Here is a 20,232-nt window from a genome sequence, read left to right on the forward strand (position 1 = left end):
AAGGGAAGATGGTGAGTTTGGTTCTGAAGACAAAGAATTGGGTTCCTTAAGGGGCTCCTGGGTGTCTCAGTCCGTTAAGCGTCTGACTCTTGATTTCGGCACAGGTTGTGATCTCAAGGTTGTGGGATAGAGTCCCACGTCGGGCTCTGCACTGGGCGTGGAGTCTGCTTAGGATTCTCTCTCTCCCTCCCTCCACCTTCCCCATCCCTCGTCCCATAAAAAAAAGATTGTTTTCTTAAGATGGAAGCAGGTAAACACATGAGCACAGAAGAGTCTGGCGTTCAAGAGAGAGTTTGGGGTTAGAGACACATATTTGAACATCAAATTCATAAAAGCAGTAAGTGAAGTCTGAGGCAGATAAAATGACCTGAGAGAAGAAAAATGAAGACAAAACCTCCGGACCCATCTGCCTTGAGTGTGTGGAAGAAGAGGAACATCTCCAGGTAAGAACCAGAATGACTCAAAACAGTTCCTCCTCCTAAAACATCAGAAGCCTCTGGTCTAACCCAACTCCCTTACCTCACAGATGAAGAAGTCATCTTCTTCAGGTCTAGAGGACCAAGTAACTTATCTAAGGCCTCACAGCTGCAAAACTGCAACTAGATGGTTAAGTGACCACTGGGAATTAGCACTGCCTTGGCGACTAGGCCTTCTGTGTGCACCAGCTGACACGGCTGGATTCAGGGAGGCCTGAGAAAAAACTGGAAACTTCTTTTATCTCTGCTACATCAGTCCAGCCCTGTAACTGTGCCCAACCACATTATCAGCTCAAGGTTCAAACCACATCTTACTCATCTTGTTGTCACGGCCCCTCTGCCCTCAACTTTCTCCACCACTGTCTCTGCCACCAGTGTTATTACAGAGTAGAAAATCACCGACGATGTTCTTCTGATTGTGCACATGATCATAGACTTCTGGAGTTGAAAGACCTGTACTAGTGTAGCCTCTGTGGAAACAGACCTGGGGAAGTCCAGTGACCAGATAAGCAGTTAGTAGTAGAACCCAGACCAAAATTCCAGTCTCCTTTCTTTCCATTTCACCACCAACCTTCCTTGTAAGAGACTTATTCTTAAAGATTTACTTATTAATTTGAGGGAGGGAGGGAAAGAGAGAGAGAGAGAGAGAATTGGGGGAGGGCAGAGGGAGAGAGAGAATCTTTTTTTTTTATGGATAAGAAGTTAATTGATTTTGATTCAAGACTTACTTTTTTTTCCTTTTAGTAGCTTTTTTTTTTTTTTTTTTTTTTTTTGGGAGAAAGAAAATCTTAAGCAAACTCCGGGCTGAGCACGAAGCCCAAACCCAGGACCCTGAGGTCATGGTCTGAGCTGAAATCAGGAGGCTGATGCTTAACCAACTGAGCCACCCGCAAGGCATCCCTCAAAAGACTTGCTCTAAAGACAAGCTCTCTAGTCTGATTTCTCCAAATGTATGTTACGAAGCCCTCTCCCCTTAAGACGCCTCTTGAAGAAAAGAGCTCCATGGTCCAAAACATTTGTGGAGTGCTATAAGCTACCCCTCTCTTGGACAACCAAAATGCTTATTACCATATTAAAGACCTTGGCAGATCCTGCAGGGAAGAAACGTGGGTCATTCTCGAAGAATATTTCCCAAACTTGTTTGACCACAGAACTCTGGCCCTTGTCCGTACCCCTGTTGTTGTCTACTTAAAAACCCACAGGTTTCCAAGGATTGTATTTTGGGAGATACCACTTTTGTCTAATTAGCCAAATTCCTTAGAAGGTCCCACGTAGAAGTGTCAGGACTGAGAGGTCCTCAGTGTGGGAACGAGGCAGGGAAGCAATGGGAGGCAGAGAAGGAGAGGGAAAAGGCAGACCGTCCAGGCATCTTCTGAGATGTCTGCTCTGCCAACACCCTTACCAGCAATCCTCTCTCCTCGTGTCCTTTGAGTATCTTCCACAGCCAGTCGGGCTTTCCCTTGCTCACTCTACCTCCCTGGTCCAAACCCAACCACATCTGGATGACCAAGAGCAGCCTTTTAATGAGTCTCCCGACTCAGCCCCTTCTCCCCTGCCACGCACCTTCCAGGCTACAGTCACATTAATCTTCTTAAAACAACTGTTCACCTGCTTCAAGATAAAAAAGAATGTTCCAGACTCCACAACATCAGCAACCCTTAATGTAAGAAAACACATCTGTGCACTGGTAGGTCTCTGTGCTCCCCAGTGCAAATTTCTACCGCCCCAGGCGTGCATGCTTGCTGCTAACTGAACTGTCCATAGCTGTCTGATGGCCAAGGCCCTCCTCAGCCTGCTCTTCCCTTCCTGCCTCTCTGATCCTAACCAGCCTCATGCAACTCCCAGCTCCAGGGTCCTGGCTATACCAGCCCTTCCGTGAGTTCTTGCACCTGAAGACCCTGAGCTCCTAACCCCACAAGCACTCGTGTGGCTTTACTCTTTCCTGAATCTTCTGATGGGTCATAAACTCAGGAAGAAAAAAGACCATGCCTTATTACATTCAAGGCACTTACTAAGTGTTCAAAACCCCCCTTGCTGAATAAAGGGATTAATCCACATTGACCTCAGAACCATATGTCCAGCAGAAAACTTCACGTCTATAAAACACTGGGGACATGAACCTCTTCCTGGGCCTCACAGGCATTCAAGTTTTTCTAGTTCAATTGATCTTGGTTTTATTAAAAGGGAGGAAGACAGATTCTATCCCATGCTGAAGGCCCCAGCAAGTTTTTGTTCTTTTTTCTGGAAGACAGAGCTGTGCTTCCTGCCACCTTCTTGCAGGCTTCTTGACACGTGTGGCCCCCAGGGGGAAATCTAGCCTGAATACATTACGTGATATTTGCACACATATCTCTACATTTTCCCAAAGGTCTGGCCAGAAGAGTGCTCTTCTCAAGAACGTATTTTCTCTGGACAATCGTTTCTTCATTCATTCTCTGAATTATTCAACAAACATTGAGCGAGCAAGTCCCGGGGTTGCAGCGGTGGTTAGAAGACAAGCACAGTCAGACACACTTTTACTCAGAGTGCATTAGAGGAGCACCTGCCACAAAATCAGCAGTGGGGAGGCTGTTTAAAAGAAAAATGCAGGGTCCCTGGACGCTGTGCAGAAAATGTCTTATTCAGTCAAGCCTGTGGTAGAGCCTGGGAGCTGCATTTTTAAAAATCCCTCCAGGTGGGTGGCTCAGTTGGTTAAGCGTCTGCCTTGGGCTGAGTCATGATCCCAGGATGCTGGGATTGAGTCCCACATAGGGCTCCTTGCTCAGCAGGGAGCCTGTATCTCTCTCTGCCTGCTGCTCCCCTTGCTTGTGTGTTCTCTCTCTCTCTCTCTCTGACAAATAAATACGTAAATAATTTTTTTTTAAATCCCTCCAGGTGATTCTGACTGTACTCAGGTGAGCGACCCACTGGCCAGCAGAAAAGGCAGGCTTCTAAGGAGATCATTATAGAACAGTGGGTCCTGCTTCCAGCACAAGGTTAGTTCCCGACGCAGAATGGAATTTCATGCATGGAGAACAACTATGCAGTGGGGAGAAGTCAGGTGTGACAATAAGGGAGACCCATGTGCAAACTGCTGTGTGATTTGTGCTGTGTCCGCCTACACAAAACAAGAAAAACACCCGCCTCACACAACTCTCACAAGGCTTCAGTGAGATTATGTATAGCAAGGGCTACACCCAAATCTTGGTGCACAATAAACACATCACTCTGAATTCATCATGATTGTTATTTTTAGTTATGAAAACATTTAAAAGAGAGTGGGGAGATCAGAAAGTCTTTTCTAAGAAGCATTGGAGTCTGAATTTAGTTTAAAAGCAGCATCCCCAAGTGTAGATGTATTCTTGCCACCTATAAAATTTCTAGAATTTCTGAAATTTTATAACTATGATTCTATAGTTTGAAACCCTTCTTTTAAGATTTTGTTTATTTATTTGACAGAGAGCACACAAGCAGTCAGAGTGGCAGGCAGAGGGCGAGAGAGAGAAGGATGGTCTCTGCTGAGTGAGAAGCCCGACGTGGGGCTCAATCCCAGGACCCTGGGATCATGACAGATTCTTGACTGACTGAGCCACCCAGGCGCCCCAGTTTGAAACTCTTAATATGGGTGGGAGCCAAGCACTGTTATGCAATCTCAATGCCTGCCTTTTCACTTGTGTTCACAACTATACAAATGCCAAGTGAGAGGCAGGTCAAGTCAAGAGCCAATCCACAAACAGGACACAGTGGGAGAACGGAGTCGTCCAATGGCATGGGGCAGTTCAGTCTGCTTGCCATAGACCACGGCCATCAGTTCATGCTGCCAGCAGACGCGTGATGTGGACTCTGACTTCTTACATACCAACACCTACCGATTTATAGGCAGAAACCCAAGGCATAAATACACAAAGCAGAATGCTTCTGTCTCTAATCTCATTAGCAATTGCAAGAGATACTTATTTGCAGCAATTTCAAATCACCACCAGGCTAATCTTACCTTCAAGAGAACAGAAAATTAAACAATTTATCAAATAATAGCTCATAAAAAAAAACTGTCATTTGGGGGCACCTCAAATTTGGGGGTAACTCAGTCAATTAAGCGTCTGATCATGATGCTGATTTCGGCTCAGGTCATGATCTCAGGGTGCTAGGATCGAGCCCCACAGGCTCTGCACTCAGTGGAGTCTGCTTGTCCCTCTCTCTCTGCTCTGCCCTCCCCCCTAACATGCATGCTCTCTCTCTCTCTCACTCTTGCTCTCGCTCTCACTCTCTCTGAGATAAATAAATAAATAAAAACTGCCATTTGACCATTTCCTGCTTGCAGAGTTTGGTTAAGTATGAAATTTGATTTTCTTGAACTTATAAACCCTTGAGGCTCTTATTAACAATTTGCTTAACATACGTACACCAACAGGCCGTTTTCTGCATGCACATTAACTACATTTACACAACAGACCCAGATGAGACACAGACCAGGCCCTGAGACCACACGGCTCCACTCAATCTTTATCCTCCACACTAGTGGTTAGTCTCAATGGACCACATCATTTAACGCAGTAAAATAATGTTTTTAATTTATTTTATCGAGTTTATAGTTATATTTGTTTTATGTTTGTACATATTTTAAGAACATCTAAATGATCAATTACCCTGAGGAGCTGAAAAAAAATTTTCATATAAAATATGTCTACCTACTGTTCGGGTTTGAGTAACATCAAATCAGATAATCCCAGGGAAAGATGTTTAGAGAGCTGAGTCTATCCTCCAGCACCTGCCTCCTGTAAAGACTGCTCCCGCTTTTTCACCAAGGGAAACGGCAGAGACTCTGCTCTTTCGGAAACCCACGACCAAAGCCACCCCTGCAGGATGTCTGTTCCATACTGCCTTCTGTACCATTTCTTTAACTTCCCAAAGCCCTTACATCAGCATCAGCAAAGCTATTACTTGAGGGTGGTGGGGAGGGGTGGCCAAGAGAATAACGTCTTTGAAAACAGAACACAGTTCACCTCACACTTGAAGCCACTTGCCTGGCCCTAAGAGTTGTGGCTACTGGTAGGGCTGGGAATTGCTGAATTCTGATCAAAGCAAAGGACGTGGGTCTAGGTGTCACCATGCTTTGTCACCACTGTCATCTAACCCTCATTTATTAAGAAGAAAGTGTTTTAGGACCCCATGATCAGTGGAGTGGATGTTCTTCCCTAACACTTGTTGCCGGATCGCTCAGTGGAAACTAGAATTACCTCATCATAGGGCCGGATGTGAATGCGCGTTTGGGTTATGTTGTTGCTGTTGTTTTTAAGATTATTTATTTACTTATTTATTTGAGAGACAGAGAGAGAGTGAGCGAGCAGGGGGAGGGGCAGAGGGAGAGGGAGAAGCAGACTCCCTGCTGAGCAGGGAGCCCGATCTGATCCGGGGCTCAATCTCAGGACCCTGGGGTAATGACCCGAGCCAAAGGCAGACGCTTAACTGACTGAGCCACCCAGGCGCCCCTGGATGTATTTTTGAATAGTTCCATAAGTACTTCTCCAACAGCCCTGAGGACTGTGGCTGGGTAAATTTGAGAACAAATCCGGGAGGAGATTACGGTTTACACTCCTACAAAGGGCTGGATTAAGAACCTTTAGAGGCTCCAAACACTGAAGTCATAGCACCTTCCCCACTCCCCCCAGCAAGTACTTCATTACAAAAAACACCACTAAAATATAGCATTAAGTGTAAGAACATTCAACAAAGTTTCCATTTTCTTCATTATGACTTTTTCAATACTTCTTTGGAAAACGGAATATCAGCTTATTTTCAAAAGAAACTGGGAGGTACGCAGCTCGAGTCTTAATCACCTTTGTGCAAAGTAACATCGTAAGTGTATCTAGATTTTTCACATGCACCATCTCCCTCAAAACCAGGACTCGTGTGTTACGCATAGTCTGCAGATGACCAATGTGAGGCCATTTGTAAAGTGTCAAACTCTTCACCAGACTTTTCCTTGCCCTGACCAACTCAAAAGAAGACTTAGATCTTAAACACTGAAATTCCTTATAAGAGCCGTACTACTTGGGAAGCTGGACCTGGAAATGAGACTTTCTGCCTATTTCAATGCTCCTGTTGTCTCCCAGATTATCTGCTCAAGGCCCAAACCTCCAAGGAATAGGATCATCCAGAAATGTACAATCATTTCAAGTTTGTGTATGATTCACAGGGTAACTTTAAACACCCTGTCTTTGATTGAGTATCTATCATAAATGCTGGCAACTACATGATCAATTAGAAAATGAAAGTCAGGAGACCTGGGATCCTAGAGCTGGAACTTCCTATAGCTAGGCATACAGCACAGAAGGACCCCCCCTTTTCTCTGGAGAAAGTGGAGTGCCTATAGACCTGGTTAGAGGGACTGAAGTTAGCACCTTCAGTCATGAAAATGAGGGAGGCAAGGAAACATCAGAAAATTGTGAAGAGATAATAGGAAGACCATTGACCACCTTCTCTCCTGCAAAAACAAATTTTATCACCAAAAGCACAGCAAAGGGATTAGAAAGTAACTTTTCACACTCCTTTGAGGGGCCCACATAAATCTAGGACGTATCCTAGCTTGACATCCCTTTGATAATGAATGGCTGAACAAAATGTTTAAAATTTTTTTCACTTCCAAACATGATAATAAGCAAGAGTTAATTTGCTGTTTACATGACACTAAATGTTCAAATGAGAATTTTTAAATAATTTTTTAAATGAAAGGGGTTTCAGGGAAGACTGAGCATTAGTAAGGCAGGGGAAGGTGAAAGGTAAGCGCTTCTATTCCCAGAGGTCTGAGCAGACCCATGAGAGAAGAAGCAGCATGGTCAGAACAAAGACACCAGCTCTGCCCATCATCAAGACAGGAGAAGCCTAACCTGGTGCCGTATCCTGAAACCTGATGAGTCTCTGGGAATAACCATTCTCTACTTATTGCTCTTTTATAAAAATTAGCCCTGTGTGCATCATATGCCCAGGGTACCAAGTGTTCATATGTGAGTTTATTCCTCCTCATCTGTACTCATGAAGACATTAACTAGTTCATTTCTTCATTTTTCACAGCTCATGAGAAGCAGAAACTGAGCCCAGTACTTCTGATAACAAGCCCAGTGCTTACAGCATTTCTCCATAACCTGGCCCTCTGGACAACCTGATCTTACAAAATAACAAAATAAGTGAAATCTACTGAGTTCCTTTATACCCTCAAAGACTACAGTAGATGAGGCTTCAATTACAGCCCTTAAAGAATTTCCCAGCGACAAATAACACCGTGCTAGGCAAATCATAAGACCTTAATAGACTATATATGGAGAACTCAGCAAATACTTACAGATTATGCTACGAGGTGAGTTATAGAGATTGCCTAATTCATGTTCCTTGCTAGATGTGATTGTGACCAAAAGAACTGGGATTCCAAGAAGCAAGATCTGAGTTGGCCAGAGGATCTGAAACCCAAGCTGGCCTTTAGAGAAGGGCAGAATTGAGCACACATGAGAGGACAGAGGAAGATATTCAGAGCACATGCGATTGGGTGAGAACCACAGGGACACTGTAGTGATTGAAGACTTAGCTATAAAAGTGAAACTGGGGGATTGGGTGCAGGTACAGACAGCAACGTAATTGAACTAGAAGGTAGGGAAATTTCATATTGCCCTTTATAGAGAACACTGAAATGCAGATAGGTTTAAAATATACTTGCGCGAAGTCCGAGTGCTAATAGGCAGCAGTTAAAATTTAAAATACAACACCCCAAAAATGAATAATCCAATTTAAAAATGGGAAGAAGACATGAATAGACACTTTTCCCAAGAAGACATCCCAAGAAGATGGCCAACAGACATGAAAAGATGCTCAACATCACTCATCATCAGGGACATGCAAATCAAATCCACAATGAGGTATCACCTCACGCCTGTCAGGATGGCTAAAATCAACAACACGAGAAACGTGTTGGTGAGGATGGGGAAAAGGGAACCCTTGTGCGCTGTTGGTGGGAATGCAAACTGGGGAAGCCACTCGGGAAAACAGTATGGAGGTTCCTCACAGAGTTAAAACTAGAGCTACCCTACAACCCAGTGATTGCACTACTAGTATTTACCCAAAGAATACAAAAATACCAATTCAAGGGGACACATGCACCCCGATGTTTATAGCAGCATTGTCTACAGTGGCCAAACTATTGAATCAGCCCAAATATCCATTGATTGCTGAATGAATAAAGAAGATGTGGTATATGTATACAATGGAATACTTCTCAGCTATGAAAAAGAATGAAATCTTGCCATTTACAATGACGTGGATAGAACTAGAAAGTATAATGCTAGGTGAAATAAGTCAGTCAGAAAAAGACAAATACACATGATTTCACTCGCATGTGGAATTTAAGAAACAAAACAAATAAGCCGGGGGTGGGGGTGTAAAAGAGGAAGAGAGAGAAAGAAAAACCAAGAAACAGACTCTTTACTACAGAGAACACACTACTGGTCACCAGAGGGGGTGGGGGTGGGAGGGATGGATAAAACAGGTGATGGCGATTAAGGAGGGCACTGGGAGCTGTGTGGAAGTTCTGAGTCGCTATAGTGTATACCTGAATCTAATATTACACTGTTTGTTAACTGGAATTTAAATTAAAACTTTTTAAAAAAAGGCTTACTCTTGGGGCATCTAGGTGGCTCAGTCAGTTAAGCATCTGCCTTTGTCTTAGATCATGACTCTGGAGTCCTGGGATCAAGCCCCACATGGGGTTCCCTACTCAGCAGGGCATCTGCTTCTACCCCTGCCCTTCCCCTCCCATGTTCACGCACACGCACAAGCCTGCAATTTCTCTCTGTCACTAGCTTTCTCGCAAACAAATAAATAAAATCTTTAAAAAAAGAAAAACTTACTCTTTTAACCTGACTTATCTCACTCTTCCTATCACACCATGATTTTAAGTGAGAAGATTTGTATGTTACGTTAGTTAAAACAAATGACTATCCTTCCAGGTGATAGTTATTATAATTTGAATGATGTGACAAATAGATTTCCCAAATATCTGCTAACAACCTGTTAAATTAGTCTTTAACAATCGTTTTAACAATTGATAGCAAGGATTTTGCCTCTATTATCTTTAATAAATAAGATGTGACTAAAGTTAGGGTATAATAGCAATAGTTATCTGAAAAATAAAAACAATTTTTAAATAATAATAGTTTTTAAATAGAAATGCTTATCATGGGGCACCTGATGGCTCAGTCCATTAAGTGTCTGCCTTTGGCTCAGATCATGATCCCAATTTGAATTTGAAATTTTCTAATGACATCATATTGAACATCTTTTTGTATGTTTATTTACTATCTGTGTTCTTCTTTAGTGAGATGTCTGTTCATGTCTTTTGCCCATTTTTTAATCAGATTGTTCCTTTTCTTATCACTGAATTTTAAGGGTTCTCTTCATATTTTGGATAACCATCCCTTATCAGATGTTGTTTTTTGCAAATATTTGCTGCCAGTCTGTGTTTTGTATTCTCGTTGTCTTGACATTGTCTTTCACAGAGCAGCAATTTCTCATTTTAATGAAGCCCAGGTTATCAATTCTTTCAAGAATCACATCTTTGATAGGTGACGGGAATGAAGGAGTACATTTGTTGTGATGAGCTCTGGGTAATGTATGGAAGTGTCAAGTCATTATATTGCACACCTGAAACTGGTATTATACATATGTTATTGGTATTATATATATGTTAACTAACTGGAATTAAAATAAAAAAAAAAGAATCACATCTCTAGTGTTGTGTCTAAAAAGTCATTGTCATACCCAAGGTCACCTAGACTTTCTTCTGTATTATCTTCTAGAGTTTTGTTAGTTTTGTGTCTTACATTTAGGTCCATGATTCATTTTGAGTTAATTCTTCTGAAAGATCTATGTCTCAAGTTATTCATTTTCTTTCTCATGTAGGCGCCCAGTTGTTCTAGCACTATTTATTGAAGACTGTCTTTTCTCCGTTGCATTGCCTTTGCTCCTTTGTCAAAGATCGTTGACTCTATTTACCTGGGGTCTCTATCCTGGTCCACTGGTCTACTTGTCTGTTCTTTCACCAACACCACAGTGCTTTATTATACCACATTGTCTGTGACTCCAGAGTAAGCCTGGAAATCGGCTGTCCGTTGTCTTTGTTCTTTTCCTTCAGTATTGAGTTGGCTGTTCCGGGTCTCCCGCCTCTCTATATAAACTTTAGTATCAGTTTGTCCATATCCACAAAATAACTTGCTGGGATTTACTAGGATTAGGATTTCGATTTCATTTCCTGTGATGTTATTTTAACATTTTCTCCCTCACAAACTCTACACAATGTAAACATCCTTAAAGTAGAACTACCTCGGTCCTAGGAACAACTATCTGCTCTTGAGTGTACGTAACTCCCACTGCTCTCTTCTTCAGATCAGTTTGTTCCCCAGAATCTCAAGAGCGTATGTCCTCAAAGACAAGGGCCAGCAACTTAGTAACCTTCACCGCTCCTCTTAAGCTCTGTATTCCTCTGGTTAGGAAGACAATCCCTGTAAAGAAGCTGGGACTGTCGCTGATCGGCTTATGTCTTATTTGCTGATACCAGTGTCACCTTTACTGAGATCCAGTACTATCTACCTATTTTTGAAATTTTCACTAGTCCCTGTCATAGGTGTCCATTGTTCCCCAAGCTCCTAAGGACAGGGACAATGTCTTCTACTTCTAGATCCTTCATTCTCATTTTTCATATATTCAACAGATAATTATTGATGTCTACTATGTCCAGGCGTTATACTAAACCTTAGCCTGAATCAGGCAGGCACTAAGTGCACAATGAATAATTTTTTAATGAATGAGGGACTCCAACTTGTAGATATACAACATTATAAACAACTTGAGGGGTATAAATATGATTTACTCTTTTCTACCTCCATCATAACTAGCACAGAACATATGGTGGATGTTTAATAAATACTTATTGAGTGATTGATTGAAAAGTGAAATGTAATACTAATACAAGATGTTAATAGGGAAGCTGTGTGCAAAGGGAAAGGGAGTGTGTGGGAACTCTGTGCTTTCTTCTCACTTTTTCTGTAAAGCTAAAATTGCTCTAAAACATAAAGCCTATTAATTAAAAAAAGAAAATATGAAAAATAAAATATTAAACTTTGTATCTCATTTTTTATAACATCTGACTCTGCTGATACCCACTGCACAAGAACTATTTTTGAATTACAGTGAAAATTTAAACAGTAAAATCTTATTAACCCAATCCTGGATACCAGTTTTCCAAGTTGAATTTTGTCTGAATTCATACTATTGCTCCACAGACTGTAAAGAAGTGATTGTCTAAGGTAATGAATGATCATAAACATCTAAAATCTTATTGGTCTTCTTGATTACTAAGACCTAGAATAGCACCTAGCAGAGAGCCAACACATAATAACTATTTGCTAAGAAATAAATAAATGAATTCAGCAAAAACAGAGTTATAACAGAGCTTCCCGGAATGCTGTAAAACTGATAATGGATAAAAAATCTGATTTTTTTTGAAAAATCAGCTCCATTGGAGTAAAGACATTACCTCAGTGAGAAACTGCTTCTCTTTGATATGAGAGCTCGCCAAGATTTTAATTGTTTGATTATTCTGAATTCATAAAGTGTTCAAATTTTTAAAAGAAGAAATGAAAAAAAATTTACTTGCCCATCATTTTTTATGACTACATAAAAATTTATAATCAAGATACAAGCAATAAACTTTAAATTTATACACATATGCATATATGGCAAAAGAATTATTTTGTATTTAGGACATATTTTTATCAAAATTATATATACTCACATGTTTATTTAGAAAAACAGCAACCCCCCCTTTACTACTCCTTGACTTTCAAATTGTAGGCATTAACTCTCTTTCACATACTCTTCATTCTTCTTTTTAATCCATCTCCCATCTCAATTTACTTTTGGCTGCCTAAGCCATGAAGACCCTAAAGATAATCTTGCATCCAGTAAATTCTGCTGGATTAGCTACTCATGAAATGCATCCCAAGGGGCATGCCACCTACCATCTTCATAGGCATGATGCTTCCCAGTATACAAAGTTTCTTACACATTATTTCATCTGAACCTAAAAAGGAGGGGATAAAAACTCATGAGGGAGACAGATGAGGTCCAAGGTCAAAAATCTGGAAAATGATGGTGCTGGGACCCAAACCTTACTACGTTTTCTTCTTCCTCACTACCTTTTGTACACGAGGTTCTATTCTTCACACGCCCTCCCCTTCGACCCACACACCACACTGAGGTAGCATTAACCTCTGAGCAGTAGGTCCAAGGGACTCCTTCGACATTTCTTTGGTGTCTGTCTAGGAACAAAACACAACCCACAAATCAGTGACCCATGGCAGACCCTGCTGAGGAGAAGCCCAGCTGAACATAGGGGCTTTGGAGTGAGCCTAGCCAATTTTAGAACTTCTTTGGCTTTTCATTGCTCTTCCAGGATTCAGGGACACTTGGACTGGGTCAGACGTGATCTTTCTCAGTGCTGGGAGGCCAAGGTGAGATTCCAGCTAAAAAGTGTATGACCTTCCAAAAGCTGGGATTCTCCATTGGTTGGATAATTACAGAAACTTGGAAACATCAAATAGTTCCATGCAAAACAGAAAGGACAGAAAGCAAAAATAAGAAAGGAAATCAAAATAAGAAGAGAATTACTTCCAACCAAGTCATGTCTGAATAACACAGGCTCAATCACAACAAATCCAAAGGCATACACATGAAATGAAAAGAGACAGAGAAAGTTGAGAGAGACCATCACTTTAGCCATTAGGTTATGGGTGTTCTGGTGAATGTCCCCAGAGAGGCATCTAGACATCTTAGTTCCCTTATAAAGCTACGGTTATTTAAAAATGTTAAACAGAGTGTCTTACACTAATAGGCAGTGAATAAATGCTCACAGAATAGAATAAAACCAAATAAAATAAAATGGAATTGCCAAGGGAACCCAGAACAACCAGAGAGAAACAGATAAAAAAATTTCTGAGAAGTGTAGCCAGATGGAGAAGGGAGGTTGAGACTTGGATGTGAGGAGAAGGAGGGGAAAATAGATGAACATGAACAAGCCAAGGCCAGTTTGCCCTCCCCCCACCCTCCCCCACCCTCTGCCCCACCATTGTCCCTCCAGCTTGGAACCCTTGGTGGGACCAGTCCGTTATTGGAGGACTCCAGAGAAGCACAAAACATGAATTTCTCTTTTGTTAACTCATCCCTCCCTTCCCTGAAGGCCTTTGGCATTCAGTTACAACAGCAGTCGTCACTGTGACTCATACTTCTCATTGTAGTAGGATTCTGTTTTCATTGAAATGGCCTCTAAACCTTTTCACTATAATGGGATTAACTTGCCCAATGGATAACATCGAGTATCCGTTCTTCCCTACCTGCCCAAAACTGCCCATTCTTTTCTCTTCTGGTGTCATGTAGACCCCCAGCCAAGTAATCCACTCTTGTGATCAGTTCTCCGTAACAAGATGGTATTGGGTACAGGTGTGTCTCGAGTATTAGGCGACAGGTTGGGTAACAGTAAAGGTACAGTGGGGGAGGGAAGGTCAGGGGTGAGGAGATGTCATGATGGCTGTTATTTCAAACCCAAAAAGGCCAATTTCCAGCAAATCACATCCATGACCTAACCAAGGTGTTCAAATGAAAGGAATCAATCCGAGATAGAGGTCCCCAAGGTTCACGCGTGGTGAGCCTGTAGCCCGTGAGGACCCGATGATACTGTCAAAACAAGTAAGAGAGGCACATTCACTGAACATTCACTTTTTCGGAGGCTGTGAGGCTTTGCGCTGGCCTCCCTTGCCTATCTAATGGCCCCTGTTTCTCCTAAAAACCCAAGAGATGAGAAAAAGGATATCCAAGGAGGTTGGGTATCTTGTCCCGGTGACACGGCTAGTAAGTGGTGGCCAAGCCAGAACTTGAACCCATGTCCTGTGCATTGCTAGAGCACTTCGGATGGTGTTGCTGGCAGATGTGGACTTGGGCAGGTGAACACTGTTCACTGAGGAATGGGTCATGGGAAAACAAGGAGGACCAAGCAGCCACACTGAAGCGTTAATATAAATCATCCGCATAGACCTCTTCTAGTAACTACATGTGCAACACCATGTTGAGTGCACCCAGGTGGTGTCTGTAATGGCTGTTAAATGGGAATGATAACCCCGATTTCACTGAGTCAGAAACGGAGACTTCGGGGCTTTGAGCAGTTTGCGCAGGGTCCCAGAGTGGGTGAGCTTGGGCTGAGATTGGAGGTCAGGTCTGTGTGACTTTACACTGGAGAGAGTGGAGGCCTGGACAAGCTTCCACCTCAGGGGAAAGCAAGGCTATAGACATCATGAGGGCGTCTGCAGGAAGCTCACAGGAGGCAACAGGTGGGAGGTGTGCCAACCAGAGAAGGGAAGCACTAAGAGTTAAATTCTTCATAGGACCACGGCCGAAGGGGATGTGGTCCAGGCTGGTTTCTCTCCCTAGCCTGCCCTTCATCTGTGCCGAGGAGTGGCTGAGGCGACAGACGTGGATCTTTACCAAGAAAGGTTCACAGTAGAACCACTTTGGGAACACTTCAAAGTACTGGTTCCCAGTCCCCAGCGGGAGATATTCTGACAGAGTGGGTCTGGAGGTCTGTGAGTTCCTCTGAGGTTTCTAATTTACTGGGAAGCAGCCCTTGCTGTGGATGGTTGCTGAACTCAGAGATGCTCTTGGATGCCTGAGGATGTTGGGCACATTTCTGGACTGAGTCGTCATCGCTGGGAGAGAGTCGATTCATATGGTGCACGGCTTCCAACAGGGCGAGGGACATAAAGAACCCAGTGTGTCTGCGCTCGGATGGTCACCATTTATGTGAGTTGGCACGGGACTTCAGCATGGCTGTGGAGGTCCATTTTTAGATGGGGGTGAGCTTTCTGGATGCCAGTGAGACATGTGTTTGGGTTGCGTGTTTGAGGTGTGGGTGATATAAAGTTCCTGACAGTGGATCTCATAAAGGAGCTTGGGAAGTGTGTCTGAGAATGAATGCTAATTTAAAATGGTGTGACTTTAACCAAAGGGGAGGGGGTGACCACTCTCATTTTTTAGGGTGTCCTTTAGAAATGCAATCAGATGGAAAGGTCTGAACTATCTTCTTTATGTGTGATGGGTAATTCATCCGACTTAAAGTCTAGGGAGGGAGTGCAGAAGAAGACAGCTCACAGAGGCTGGAGAAGAGCAGGGGGTGATGGGGCTCCTTTGGAAGATGCTCCCAGTCTGTGCTCAGACATCATCAAGGAAAAACTCCATTTCCTCCATGTGTGCACTCACAATCCTCCTGACACCAACTCTGTGTGTTTTCCACACCCAGAAACTCCAACACAAACCACCTGGAGTTGGTGCAGACCCCACAGGTGAAGGGCTCAGTCCCACAGGACTGCCCCCTCCTGATGCAGACATCAATTGCAAACAGTAGGTCAACAATGTCGGTCTGACTTGGCTACAGATCAGAGGTTCCCATCAGCGCCTCCTTGGATTTGATCATTTGTTCGAACAGCTCCCAGAACTCAGGGAAACGCTTACTTACACTTACCAGTTTATTATATAAGGAAGGACATGATAAGAGGCACAGATGAACAGCTGGAAGAAGAGACACATAGGTGAGGTCTGGGAGGGGCCCGAGAACAGGAGCCTCTGTCCCTGTGGGACTGGGGTGTGCCAGCCTCCTAGTACATAGACGAGTTCACTGACCCAGAAGCTCCCCAAACCACACGCTTCGGGGATCCTCATGGAAGCCTCACCGCATAGGCACGATGGGTCATTAACTCACCCTCCAGCCTCTCCCCCCTTTCCTGGAGCACAGCAGGTGGGGCTGAAAATCCCAGGCCTCTAATCAGGGCTCAGTCTTTCCGGTGACCGGCCCCCTCCAGGAACCTACCTGGAGTCAACTTGCTAGAACAAAGGACACTTCCATCACCCAGGAAATTCTGAGGGATTAAGGAACTCTGTGTCAGGAACCAGAGTCAGAGACCAAAGACAGGAACAAAAATGTCCCCAGTGCTCCTATCACTTAGAAAACGAGGAGGATTTTATGAGTCCTGTGCCAAAACCTGGGGGCAGAGACCAGTCCATATATTTTCTATTATTTCACAGAGGCAGATGCTGCTGGGAATTTCAGTTTGAGGATTCTTAGGCAAAGATTCTGAAAACACCTTCCCCCGCTTCCCTTACCTTTGGTGTTTATAAAGCAAACAGATCTGAACCCGAAGTGGAGGCAGGGGCCTCCCTGCTGCCTGCCGTCCTGCCAGCCCCACCCCCAGGAGCAGCTGCTCTCCTTCTGACTACAGGCGCAGAAGGGGGAACGTAAGGTAAAAGACAGGGTGAGGTGGGCCTGCCCGGGACAAGAAAGTTTTGGGTCAAGGATCTACCCTCAGCGAGATGCGAAGCTCCTCAAAAGCTCCTTTGAGGAAAAACCAAGGGATGGCTCCTGACTGCACACCCCTCTTGGTCAGAGAGGCTGTGGACCGAAGCAGGGGACGCCTGAACAACATGGGGTCCTCCAGCCCCTGCTGCTTTCCTCGGGTGAGGAGCAACGGCCAAGCCACACCACCAGAGGGGAGCTCCAGATAGAAACCCTGGAAATATTCCCTGGGACGAGGGATGGCTTCCATCCAAAGGAGATGGGTGCGGGAACTGGGCCCTCCCATTTGAGTTGTGTACACAGCCAAACGCAGCCGCCCTCCTGCCAGCACCAGCTCTGGCCAGCATGGCAGACGCTGCCCCACGCTGCGTCCCAGTGTTCGGAATTCTCGTCATTATCCCCACGGTATGGGTTCAGCCTTTCCCAGCCTCCAGAACACATTCGTGATCAGTATCTCTGCAAACAAGGATGCTGGAAAGTATTGCCATTATTCCCATGTAATAAATACAGAGGCCAAGGTGCAGGAAGGGAAAGCCACGCTGCCAGGTAGTAAAACGCAGAGCCAGAAGCTGAACCTGGTTCTTCGGACGCTAAATCCCAGGCTCCTTGCGTAACAGAGGGAAGCATTTCCAGGGGCGCAGAAATCAGCCCACAGAGATGCCCACTCGCAGCCCCCTTCTGGGACCCAGATACTTAACCATGTGCACAGACGTGGTCCCGGCGAGACACTTGGAGCTACCCCGCCCCCCAGCCCGCCTCTCTCACCTCCTGCTCATGGAGGGAAACGTGGAAATGGACTTGGGAAATAACCAAGTGCATGTGTGGAGGAGCGAGGGGAGCACGACTGACCCGAGCCGGGAAGCACCGATTTTAGCTCTCATCGCAAGAAGACGATGGTCTTGTGTAACCATGTGAGGAGACAGATGGTGACCGAACTCAGTGTGCTGATCACTTGGCCATGTTTACAAATATCCAGGCATTAAGCTGTAGGCCTCAATTTAAAAAAATAAAATACAAATGACTTTAAAAAAAATGGGGGGGGCCAGGTTTTAGAGTCGGGCGCACATGAATTTCAAGCTGATTAGCTGCATTTCCTTGAGTAACTCACTCCACTCTGCTAAACCATAATATTCTCCCTTATAAAAGTCGAGCTGTCTTCCAGAACTGGGACCACTCATCAAACATTGCATATGAACCCTGAACGTGGAGCCTGGTGCACAGTATGTACTCAGATGTCTGCTGCTTTATTTTCCACACACACAACCAAAGAGAGTTGACCCTCGAAAAACACAGGTTTTTTGAACTGCGTGGGTCTGCTAATCCAGATTTTTTTCCAATAACTACAGTACAATACTGCTAATGTTTTTTTTTCTCCTCCTTACGATTTTCTTGATAAAATTTTCTTCTAACTTCCTCTATTGTAGGAATACAGCATTAATGTACACACATCCATACATGTAACACACAACCTATGTGCTAATTGACTACTTGTTATCGGCAAGGTCTCTGGTCAACAGCGGGCTCTTTGTAGTTAAGTTTTGGGGGAGTCAAAAGTCATGTGTGAATTTTTGTCTGCGGAGGGGTCGGCGCCCTGAGCCCCGTTGTTCAAAGTTCCACTGTTTGACCAGAGATGCCGTGAGCTGACGGGCCACCATTCGCATCCTCCCGTCAGGTAACCAAGGTCCTTGTGGGGACTTGTTCATTACAGTGTCTCCATTATCTCAGCCGTGAAATGAACAAGAAAGTAGAGGCAAGGAGTGGAAGGAGCACTGGATTAGCAGCAAAGCAAGCCCCAGTTTCATTTCCAGCCCCGCCACTGGAGCCCCAGCACCACGCTGTGCGTCCCTGATCATGTCAACTCTTTGCTACCATTTCCGACATCTGCGGAATGAAGGGCCAGATGGATCTCTCAGGCTCTTCCCGGGGCTCCAACTCCCTGTTCCCCTAGGGAGTGGATGCAGAAAACAGTCGGCAAAATGGTGCTGACCCCCTCCCCGCTGGCTGGCTCCCGCCTCAAACCACCGGCCGGCCAGAGTCTCAGCCACTCGGAAAAATTCTCTTTCTCCCTGGATGGGACTCTTGAACCTCAGCCAGGACGCAAAGGTCCCAACTGCAAATGGTCCCAAGTTGTTGGTAACAAAGGGAAAGGCACCCCAGGCCAGGCAGGGTGGGAAGTGCCCCCTCCACGCAGGGCCCCTCACAGCCACCCCAAACCTCACGGGGAAGGCACCCTCCGCCCCAAGATGCCCTTCTCACAAGGAAGTTTGCGACACCGCGAGAAAATGGAAGTACAGAGATTGTCCTCTTCAAGCCTCGGGACCCTCCAACACCACTACTGAACACCTAAAACCCCAGCTACCCCGCTCCGCTTCCTCTGAGCCAAAGGAGATCAGTTCTGCAATCGGCCTGTCCCGCCTGCCAACGGTTCCGACCCGGCTAACACTGTCTATTGGATCTTGCGGCTGTACGGATTCCTGTTTTGCTCCCGTCTTCTTGGGTTTAGTGTTCTTTATTCTTCCTTCCGTAAGTGTTAAGTCCAGGACGCTCCCCCACCCCCCAGAAAACGTGAGATCTTAGATTTCTCAAGTCTATGGTACCCCATTCCCTACTCTTCTTCGCTGCCTTGAAACCCCTTTCTGCCTCCTTTTTAAAACTTTTCTCGAGACATCAGAAGCATATTCAGAGCTTTCGTTTTCAGAAAAGAAAAAAAAAAGGAAAGAAAAACAAAAACATAACTTACGTGCATCCAGGAGTACAGAGATTCGGAAAGAAGAACACAGTTATAATCCACTACGTCCCCCCAACCCTCCCCCCCAAAAAAAAGAATTTGTTGTGAAACGCTTCTTTTTCCACTTTGCCGGCGAAGGAGCCCGGCGGTAGGCATACATCCACAGGCTGATGCAAGATGCTTTGAGAGAAACCTCACATTCTGAGGATTCCTGGGAGAGCGCCAGGGATCCAATATATTGCACATTTGGTTTCAATTAGGAAGGGGGTTGGGGAGGGAAGAAGGAAAGTCACCAATCAGAGCTGTTTTCTGTTTAGAGACTATTTCTTTTGACCCAAGGGACCACGGGCAAAGCTATAATTTACAGCAAAACCCATTCATAGAAGAAAAAATATGTATAACCATAGGACAGAATTAAAGACATAGCTCTCTTCCGCCTTGTCCCCACCGCATCCATCCCCAAGCCCCCCCCCCCCCCCCAAGACTTGGTCCCCCCCCTGTGCCCCCCCCCAACTTCGTTTTTCTTACTTGGGCTGAAGTTATAAGTACAACTTAAGGTTTGGATTCTCTTCCAGTTGAAGTTTCCAGGACAGTCGGGTCACACACATGGA

At 44.6% G+C, this 20,232-nt stretch overlaps 1 protein-coding gene across 1 annotated transcript in view; it reads right to left on the reverse strand.

The window, feature by feature from the left end:
* The window catches only part of DDR2 (discoidin domain receptor tyrosine kinase 2), a 144,176-nt gene extending 124,367 nt beyond the window's left edge, over nt 1–19,809 (reverse strand). Inside the window, exon 1 of the mRNA XM_032845463.1 lies at nt 19,634–19,809. The gene's annotated coding sequence lies outside the window, so the exon portion shown is untranslated. The remainder of the gene's footprint in view (nt 1–19,633) is intronic.
* Nucleotides 19,810–20,232: the final 423 nt, after the last annotated feature.

The sequence above is a fragment of the Lontra canadensis genome, unplaced genomic scaffold (genome assembly GCF_010015895.1).
Source record: "Lontra canadensis isolate GAN:19392208 unplaced genomic scaffold, GSC_riverotter_1.0 scaffold164, whole genome shotgun sequence".
Lineage (NCBI taxonomy): Eukaryota > Metazoa > Chordata > Mammalia > Carnivora > Mustelidae > Lontra > Lontra canadensis.